The sequence below is a fragment of the Lactuca sativa genome, chromosome 7 (genome assembly GCF_002870075.4).
Source record: "Lactuca sativa cultivar Salinas chromosome 7, Lsat_Salinas_v11, whole genome shotgun sequence".
Taxonomy (NCBI): Eukaryota; Viridiplantae; Streptophyta; class Magnoliopsida; order Asterales; family Asteraceae; genus Lactuca; species Lactuca sativa.
This window is the reverse complement of record NC_056629.2, coordinates 207,836,036-207,846,143: the sequence shown is the minus strand read 5'-3', so window position 1 is coordinate 207,846,143 and position 10,108 is coordinate 207,836,036.

Sequence of the window (10,108 nt, the reverse complement as noted above, 5' to 3'; positions counted from 1 at the left end):
GGGAACGACTAAAGGCTTCAAAAGACAGACAAAAGAGTTATGCAGACAAAAGACGGAAGCCCTTGGAATTTCAGGTTGGGGACCAAGTGCTATTGAAGGTCTCGCCCTGGATAGAACTAATACATTTTGGAAGACATGGGAAACTAAACCCAAGGTATATCGGACAATTCTAGATCCTTTCAAGGATCGGCCCGGTAGCCTACAAACTTCGTCTACCACAGGAACTTAATAACGTACACCCTACCTTTCATGTGTCAAACTTGAAGAAATGTTTGTCCGATGAGACCCTCGTGGTCCCTCTAGATGAAATCGAAATCAACGAGAGTCTCCACTTTATAGAAGAACCAATTGAAATCATGGATAGGGAAATTAAAAGAATAAAACAAAGTCGCATCCCTATTGTGAAGGTCCGCTGGAATGCAAAGCGAGGACCTGAATACACCTGAGAATGCGAAGATCAGATGAAACACAAGTACCCACATCTTTTTCCCTAATCCGCAAGTGTTTTTCTTACATTAAATTTCGGGACGAAATTCCCTCTAATGGGGGAATGATGTGACAACCTGACATTTCGACTCTATGTAATGACCTAAAAAGTCAAGTATTGTAACCACTTTTGAAATAATGAAATTAACTTTGAAAATAAAATGTACAAAAGTCTCTATTGGGTTACCTACTATGTTAGATATTGTGTCAAGGTTTACAGAAATACTAAGAACACTAAAATCCAAGTTATAACGAAGAAGTTATGACCATTCTAAGATTTCCGACAAAACCGACAACACCAATTAAATGAAAAATACGAAGTTTCAATACAATAGTTTTTAGCCTTAAGTATCTAAATGAAAGTTGTAGATATCATTAAACCGTGAGCGCACATAAAAAGAACGTCCAAATCTGACTTCGTATGAGGAAGTTATGATTTTTCCAAGATCCGGATATAGCAGTAGACAACTAAAAACTCGAAATAGAGATCGAGAGACTTTTGGCCGAAACAACCTAAATGAGAATCAAAGGTCTCAACAATAGTAGCGCAACGGTGAAAAGTCTGACGAAAACGGACATCTGATGAAGAATTTATGGATTTTTAACGGAATTTTCGTGTCCCGGCCCGTTAAAAATTAATAATTAAAAATAAAGTCAAAATTTGCCGATGAAGTCTAAACGAGAGTTATAGAGTATATTCTCACCTACGCGAGCATTTAAAGAACGTCGAAAATGGAACTTTTAGGCGAAAGTTACGGATTTTAAAAGTTCGAGGCCCAAAATCCAAGGTTGTTAGGTCTGCCACGACGTGGCACAGTTTTCCGCGACCCGACAAGTGACTGAGGGCGTCCAATCAATGGAAGGAGATAAGATTTGACCACCACGACGTGGCCAACCCTTTGCCACTACATGGCACCCAAAAATGTGCCCTATAAATAGAACTTTTGGGGTGTCGGGTTTAGGTGCTCCATTCTTCTATCTCTTGTGCCGAAACTCTGCGGTTAAGCTCCTGAAGCCCCGGTTTTCACACTCAAGTTCCGAAGGAAGGTTCTATACTCCTGAGACTCCCGAGAATCTCGAGAAAAATCAACTTTTCCAAGTCGAAGTTATATTCGATTTTCATCTTGCTTTCTCCAATCAATCAAGTGAGTTCATACTGATGGGTTTTGGTCATAAGACATCCTATGTGCTCATACAAACCCTAATGCTTGGATCTAGGTTTCTCTATTGTATATGCTTTGAATCCAAGACTATAAACCCTAATTCTAGCATATGGAAATCGATATTAACATATAATTAGGTTTAGGATATTACCTTGATTGTTATGTAGCAATAACAATCCCAATTCCTCCTTGAATTGACTTTGGAAGGCTTAGAGTCACAAGTGTCACTCCTCTAATGGCTTACAAACACCAAGAGCAAATGGAGAAGGTATAAGGAGAGAGGAGAGGTATAAGAATTCGTCTCTAGGACCTCTTGGGAAGGCATGGACGAATTCATGAGCCTTAGGGGTCTTTATATAGGTGTAGAGATTAGGGTTTTAGTCCTTATCCTTATCTAGTTGCTTGCCCACCAAGTAACCATAAGATAAGCCTTGAAAACCCTTATCCTTTATCCTTTGGACGATTTCAAGGATCCTTATCTCCTTGAATTCGTTCAACCCATATTTAGGATAACCATTACCATATTTTGTAACTGTCACATAATTACAATTCAGCCCCTCTAGTTTAATTAATTACACTTGATCACAAAATTAATTCTTAATTAATTATTTACCAATATTAATTAAACAAATATGATTTCTCCTTTAATATATTACTCTTATAACATATTAATAAATCATAATAACCTCTCTTTCTATTTATTTCTCCAATCAAGTTGCTTTGGTGAAGGCAACCCAAAAGGACCATGCACCATCGGGTCAAGTGCATACCAAAATAGTTATGGACTTAGACACTAATCCAACACATACCCCTATAAACTACACTTTCAAATGTTTTATCAATGCTTTTTATACACTTTTAAGGGGGGAAATACAAGTAAAAACACACGGTTCTTCTCGTGTGTAACATAAAGTTTCACTATATACTATTTTTATCAAGTAAATCATATGTGATTCACAACTACTACACGAGAACTTTCGTATGCAATATATATTCTCGATAACATCTTGTCTTTTGGAAATAAAATATGTTTATATATATCCACGAATCAAACACGTTATTTATACTTTAAGTATATGTGATCATTTATGTCACTATAAATGTTATACTTTACATAACAAGTGAACGTTACACTAGGGTTTACTATACGAACGAAACACACACTTTGAAAAACTATAATAGGTATAGTTTACGAGAAAATCATGAACATTTACATACTAGAAACACTATATCAAAGAGATATTTTCATACACAAGAACAAATGGACATTTTCATACGTAAATCTGTTTTATACTAAGTTTTGTGAGACATTTCAAGTACTTTCGAGTATGCATTTTAAGTCCTGTATTATATACCACAATCCCTTGTAAGGGGAGCATGATACTTGTGTCTAGATCTATACGGGATTGACAATCCCGCGCCTAAGTTGTTAGCTATAGCTAGGCCGACAGGCCTGGGGTGACAAACGTCATAAGTTTCCAATGCCTAAAGAACGTTGTTATAGGCATCCTGGTCAAATAGTACGGTTATAAGACTAACTTGGAGTATTAAAAACACATTGATTTATGGGGTTTTTCAAATGCCTTAGCGATTTATACATAAACCTACTATTTTAGACATGAAAAGCACTATTGCATTACAGTTTTGGAACAATAAAACTACCATCTACTATAGTAGAAAATATGGGATTTTCTAGGAACATTTAAACATGTATAAACCATTTTATTCTATTTCATACAAACATTGTCACTAAATACTTATGAACTCACCAGCTTAAATGTTGACCTACTCTTTCAAAACTACTTGTATTTCTCAGGGATTCAATAATACAGGTAAACTACAGCTTTTGAAGAAGGGACGCTGTGACATCCCCAAAATCTCGGCCAGAAAAGACCGATTTCATTTATGCTTTTTAAAACATTTTCAGAGTAAATCCATTTGATTTTTTAAAAGAGATGCGGAATTTGTTCCCAAAAACAAAACATGATAAGATAGATATTTATCAAAACATTTCATATAGAAATATGATTTCATTTCATAATCAAAAGTCGGGATGTCATGTTCCGATACAGATCACAAAGCATAAACGATTACATTACAAGTCATTCAACAAATATATACATATGCAGACTTGTAAACAAAAATGACTTGATGATTCGCCCATCTTAAGCTCTTGCGCCACTTCCTGTAATACAATTAAACTGAGTGGGTCAGGCTTGGGAGCCTGGTGAGCATATAGGGTTTTCAAACCCACAATAATTATATTTAATTTCATCAATCAACAATAAACCCGATTACCCATTCCCGTTATCCTCACCTTACGTTCCTAAATATAACGTCTATTATAAGGAACTTATTTCAGGATTTTCATCGGGACGGACATTACTGCAGAGGGGCTTCCTCAACAATAAGTGTCCTAAAGGTAACCATGTGGGGGATAGAGTACACAGGTGAACACGTCGTTCACAACACCTACAGGTAATGAGCCTGCTAGTGTTCCACAGGACAGTCTAGAATAGTCCGTGGTCGTCATCCATACTCTGCTGAATGACTAGAATAACACCAATAACACCGAGGCCTCTCATTTGTTTATTACACACCAATTATCTACCCATGTTCTACCCAACATATTAGTAGATAAAAATATACATTTTTATACACTGTTTAAAAACCTGTATAGCATGCTTTAATCAATACATATTCCACATAACAGATGAGGCATACACACATAACACGTATTTCATAGAGAATATACATTCACACATATAACCACAAAATATATACACATAGCACGTATTTTATATTAAATACTTCATAATATTGCGTTGGAGAGAAAATAACTACACACTCACTTGATCAGAAGATGATCCGACAGTACTACGGCTTATAGAAGTAGCGTCTCTCCGTAGATCTGGAAGATCTTCACAAAAACCGGCTCCTCGCGGGCAGGGCTTCGGCTCGGGAATAACGCTCTTCGGGATTCTCGGGGCTTCGGATCTCGCTTCGGGGCTCTGGAATAATACCGGGGCTTCGGGGTATAATCGGCACGCAAATCGAGGCAAAAGATGAGAGAAGATGAAGAATTTGTAAAAGAAAACTCGGCTGCTTCGGACCTCCTTTTATAGGTGCTGAACCCTCACACGTACGCGGGGCGTACGCCTCGGTGGTCGTCAGCGCTTACGTCGTCGGGCCCTCTACGTCATTGCTTACGACTTCGGACTACTCGAGTGCACCTCGCTATACGCGGGGCGTACAGCAGTACGCGCTGCGTACTTCGGATAGACCGCCTCATCCTTCTTCGGATAATATCGGAGTAAAATAAAAATAAATATTAAATATTTATTAAACTTCAAAAATTCATATCTCCTTCATACGAACTCCCTTTTCAACGTTCTTTATATCCACGCGAAGGTGAGACTACGCTCTACAACTTTCGTTTAGACTCCGTCGGCTAATTTTGACTTCTATTTTTATTAATTATTTTTAGAAGGCTTGGACAGGAAACTTCGTTATAAAATCATAACTTCTTTGTCTGACGTCCGTTCTCGACTATCTTTTCATCGTTTCGATACTAACAACGAGATCTTCGATTCTCATTTAGATTGTTTCGGCTAGAAATCGCTCGATCTCAAATCGAGTATTCAGGCTGCATACTGCCACGTCGAAACTTCAGAAAATCATAACTTCTTCATACGAAGTTAGATTTGGGCGTTCCTTTTACGCACGCTCTCGGTTTAACGAAATCTACGACTTTCGTTTAGATCGCTAAGGCTAAATATCGCTCTATCTTAAATTCATGTTTTACGTCACTCGGCGTCGTGCCGGTTCTGCCGCGAAACTTCGACAGGTCATAACTTCTTTGTTATAACTCGAATTTTGGCATTCCTTATATCTCCGGAATCCTTGTTTCAACCACTACAACTTTATGCAAAGATATCGGGCTTATCTCACACTTTAATTTTGACACTTATTTTATTCTTAATTCATTAAATTATAATAATTAAGAACACACACATAAATCACATAATTCACATAATTCACAAATAATACATTTTATTATTTCAAATTGGGGTTACAAAGGTTAACCTAGACTATTACATTGCTAAAAATGGCAAGCCTAGAAACACGGGCGTTACAATTCTCTCCACCTTTGAATGATTCCGTCCTCGGAATCACACACCAGCAAACAAATGCGGATAGCGACTCATCATGTCACTCTCCGTTTCCCAGGTGAGAATTGGCCCATTCGTGTGTTTCCATCGGACAAGCACTAACTCAACCATCTTACGTCGCAACTTCTTAGTATTTCGGTCAACGATTGCCTCCGGTTTCTCAATCAACCTTTTGTTCTCATCGATCCTCAACTCCGAAAGTGGAATTATGTCGGGAACTTCTCCCGTGAACTTCCTCAAGTAACACACATGAAAAGTGTTATGAATTCCATTCAGTTCTTCTGGTAGTTCGAGCTTGTAAGCTTCGTTCCCAATCCTCTGAAGAACTTTAAACGGTCCAATAAACCTTGGACTTAACTTTCCCCTTTTACCAAATCTTATAAGTCCCTTCCACGGCGAGACTTTAAGCAAAACCGAATCTCCAACTTCAAAAGTCATCGGTCTTCGCTTTTTGTTAGCATAGCTCTTTTGACGGTCCTGAGCTGCTAACATTCTTTCCCTAATTATCCTCAACTTTTCAGCCGTTTGATGGACTATCTCCGGTCCCATAAACTGCTTTTCCCCAGCCTCAAGCCAACAAGACGGCGTACGACACTTCTGTCCATACAATGCTTGATAAGGTGCCATCTTTATGCTCGAGTGAAAACTATTATTATAGGAAAATTCTACCAAAGGTAAATGTTCATCCCAATTACCTAGGAATTCCAAGGTACACGCTCTCAGCATATCTTCAAGTGTTTGTATCGTTCTTTCACTCTGACCATCAGTCTGCGGATGGTAAGCTGTACTTAAACACAACTTGGTACCCAATTCCTCTTGTAGACTTTTCCAAAATCGTGAGGTGAAACAACTATCACGATCCGACACAATCGTTAACGGAACACCGTGAAGCCTCACAATTTCCTTTACGTAAGAATTCGCAAACTTTTCCATAGACCATTTTTCATTGGCTGCTATGAAATGCACACTCTTAGTGAATCGATCAACGACCACCCAAATCATGTCGTGACCACTTTTTGTTCTGGGTAGTTTAGTGACAAAATCCATAGCAATGTCTTCCCACTTACCCATAGGCACAGGTAATGGTTCTAAACTCTCGTATGGTTTCTGATGTTGTGCCTTGACTCTTGCACAGGTCACACACTCGGCCACATACTTCGCAATGTCGATCTTCATCGTCGGCCACCAATAATAGGGTTTCAGGTCCCTATACATTTTTGTGCTACCGGGATGAATCGAGTACATGGTTTTGTGAGCTTCTTCCATCAGAAGATCCCTGACTCCTCCTGTCTTCGGTATCCAAATCCGATCTTGGAACACCTTTAGTCCGTGACTGTTTATGCCGAACACCAACGTTTTGCCCAAATGTTCCTCCTTTCGGTCATTCTTCTCAGAAGCTTCGCTTTGAGCTTTCTTGATACTTTCCAAAATAGTCGAGACAACTTCAATTCTCAACGCTCTTGGCCTTCTCCTTTCAAGATTGACTTTCCGACTGAGAGCATCAGCAACAACATTGGCCTTACCGGGGTGGTAAAGTATCTCACAGTCGTAGTCCTTAAGTAATTCCAACCAGCGTCGTTGCCTCATATTTAATTCTTTCTGACCAAAAAGATATTGGAGACTCTTATGATCAGTGAAAAGTTTGCACTTTGTGCCATAGAGGTAATGCCTCCATATTTTCAGTGCGAAAACTACCGCTGCCAACTCTAAATCATGAGTCGGGTAGTTCTTTTCATGCTCTTTCAATTGTCGAGATGCATATGCGATCACCTTATCTCTTTGGGTTAAAACACAGCCCAATCCAACCCCAGACGCATCGCTATAAACAGCGAAGTCTTCAACTCCATCGGGTAGAGAAAGTATCGGTGCCTCGCATAGTTTCTTCTTTAGTTTCTCGAATGCTTCTTTATGCTTATCACTCCAAGCATAAGTAGCTCATTTGTGGGTCAAAGCTGTTAATGGACTAGCGATCGAAGAAAAGCCTTGGATGAACCTTCGGTAATATCCGGCTAATCCTAAAAAGCTTCGGATCTCCGTGGGACTTTTCGGTTGTTCCCACTTCATCACAGCTTCGATCTTCGCTGGATCAACCATTATCCCTTCTTGGTTGACTACGTGACCCAAGAATTGGACTTCACGAATCCAAAAATCACATTTGGAGAACTTTGCATACAGCTTCTCCTTCTTCAAAACTTCCAACACTTCTCGCAAGTGTCTGCCATGCTCCTCCTGGCTTTTCGAATAAATCAGAATGTCATCTATGAATACTATCACAGATTTATCAAGGAACGGATTACAAACCCTATTCATTAAATCCATGAATGCTGCCGGAGCATTGGTTAGTCCAAACGACATAACCAAGAACTCGTAGTGTCCACATCGCGTTCTGAATGCAGTTTTCTCTACATCCTGCTCCCTTACTTTCAGCTGATGATATCCTGACCTCAAGTCGATCTTTGAGAAATAACTTGAACCTTGTAGTTGATCGAATAGGTCATCAATCCTCGGCAACGGATATCGATTCTTTATTGTTGCCTTATTCAGCTCTCGGTAATCAATGCACATCCTCATGCTTCCATCTTTTTTCTTTACGAATAACACCGGAGCTCCCCAGGGTGATGAACTAGGTCTAATGAAACCTTTGTCCAATAACTCCTGAAGTTGCATCATTAGCTCCTTCATCTCCGTCGGTGCTAATCGATAAGGTGCTTTTGCAATTGGCGTTGTTCCAGGCAACAAGTCGATACGAAATTCTACTTGTCGATCGGGCGGTAATCCAGGAAGATCTTCGGGAAATACTTCCGGATAATCACACACAACAGGAATATTTTGTATCACCTTCTTTTCCTTCTTAGCATCGATCACAAATGCTAAGTATGATTTACACCCCTTGGTCAAACATTTTCTGGCTTTCATTAGAGAAATGATTCCAGAGTTTACTCTGCGTTTATCTCCGTACACCATAAACGATTCATTCCCAGGTGGATTCACTTTCACTATTTTCTTCTTGCATAAAATTTCAGCATCATTGGCGCTAAGCCAATCCATTCCCAAAACGATGTCGAAACCGTTAAGTTCGATAGGCAATAATTCCTCGTGGAACTTATTCCCGTTCAAGTCAATTAAGATGTTTTTCATACGATAGCTAACAGGTACAAACTTTCCACTAGCAACTTCGACTAATAAAGCATTATCTAGTCTATCAACAGGAAAAGCTAGTTTTCTACCAAATTTATGCGATATAAAGGAGTAGTTGGCTCCAGAATCAAATAAAATTTGGGCAGGCAATTTGTTAACGAGAAAGGTACCTGAAGCGACATCAGCTTCATCTTTAGCAGCTTCCAGTGTCATCTGGAATGCTCTCGCCTTTGGCTTTGGCGGAATGTTGGGTCTTGCTACTTCCTTCTTTTTCGGACAATCTCTTGAGATGTGCCCCTCTTCACCACAACCATAACAAACATTCTTGGTGAAGGTGCAGTCATTGGCATAATGCCCTAGCTTTCCACATTTGAAGCATGTGGTTTCCCCGCCACACTTCCCATAATGCTTCTTCTTGCACTTGTCGCACCATTTCGCTTCTACCTTTCCTCCGCTTCCCCTCGAACTAGACTTCGAGAATTTACTTTTCTTGCTGGACCCTGAAAATCCATCGATTTTCCTTTTCTCGCCAACCTCTGACCTTTCCAGACCTTTTTCCCTGATCTGGGTCTCAACATTTCTAGCAGCCCAGATGGCGGCTTTTAATGTGGTTACTTGCTTAACCATTGGACCATAGTCCGCTGGTAGTCCAAGGGCAAACTTGTTGACCTTAGAGAGTTCTGTAGGCACCAAATATGGGATAAACTTCATCTTTTCCGTGAAACTTGCAGCGTATTCAGTAACGCTTAATTTCCCTTTCTTCAAATTCTGAAATTCATTACTGATTTCCAGAAGGTCCTGCTCGGAGCAGTATTGCATTTTTAGTTGTTCCACAAAGTCTTCCCAAGACATTTTGCTTGCTTCTCCCTTGGGCATAGAGTCAGCTAACAGCTTCCACCAGCTCAACACACCAGATTTTAGCAGAGGGATCGCAAGAGCGGTCTTCTGCCTGTTGCTGCATTCGCAACTTTCAAACATAGTCTCCATTTCGGAGACCCAGTCCATAACTTGCACCGGCGTCGGGCTTCCGGATAGACATGGTGGTTTGGATGCCATGAAATCCTTATACTTGCACCCACGACCATCATTTCCTCCATACTGGTTATTGCGTCTAACCACTGGTTGTTCGTCTTGACCAATGATTCCACT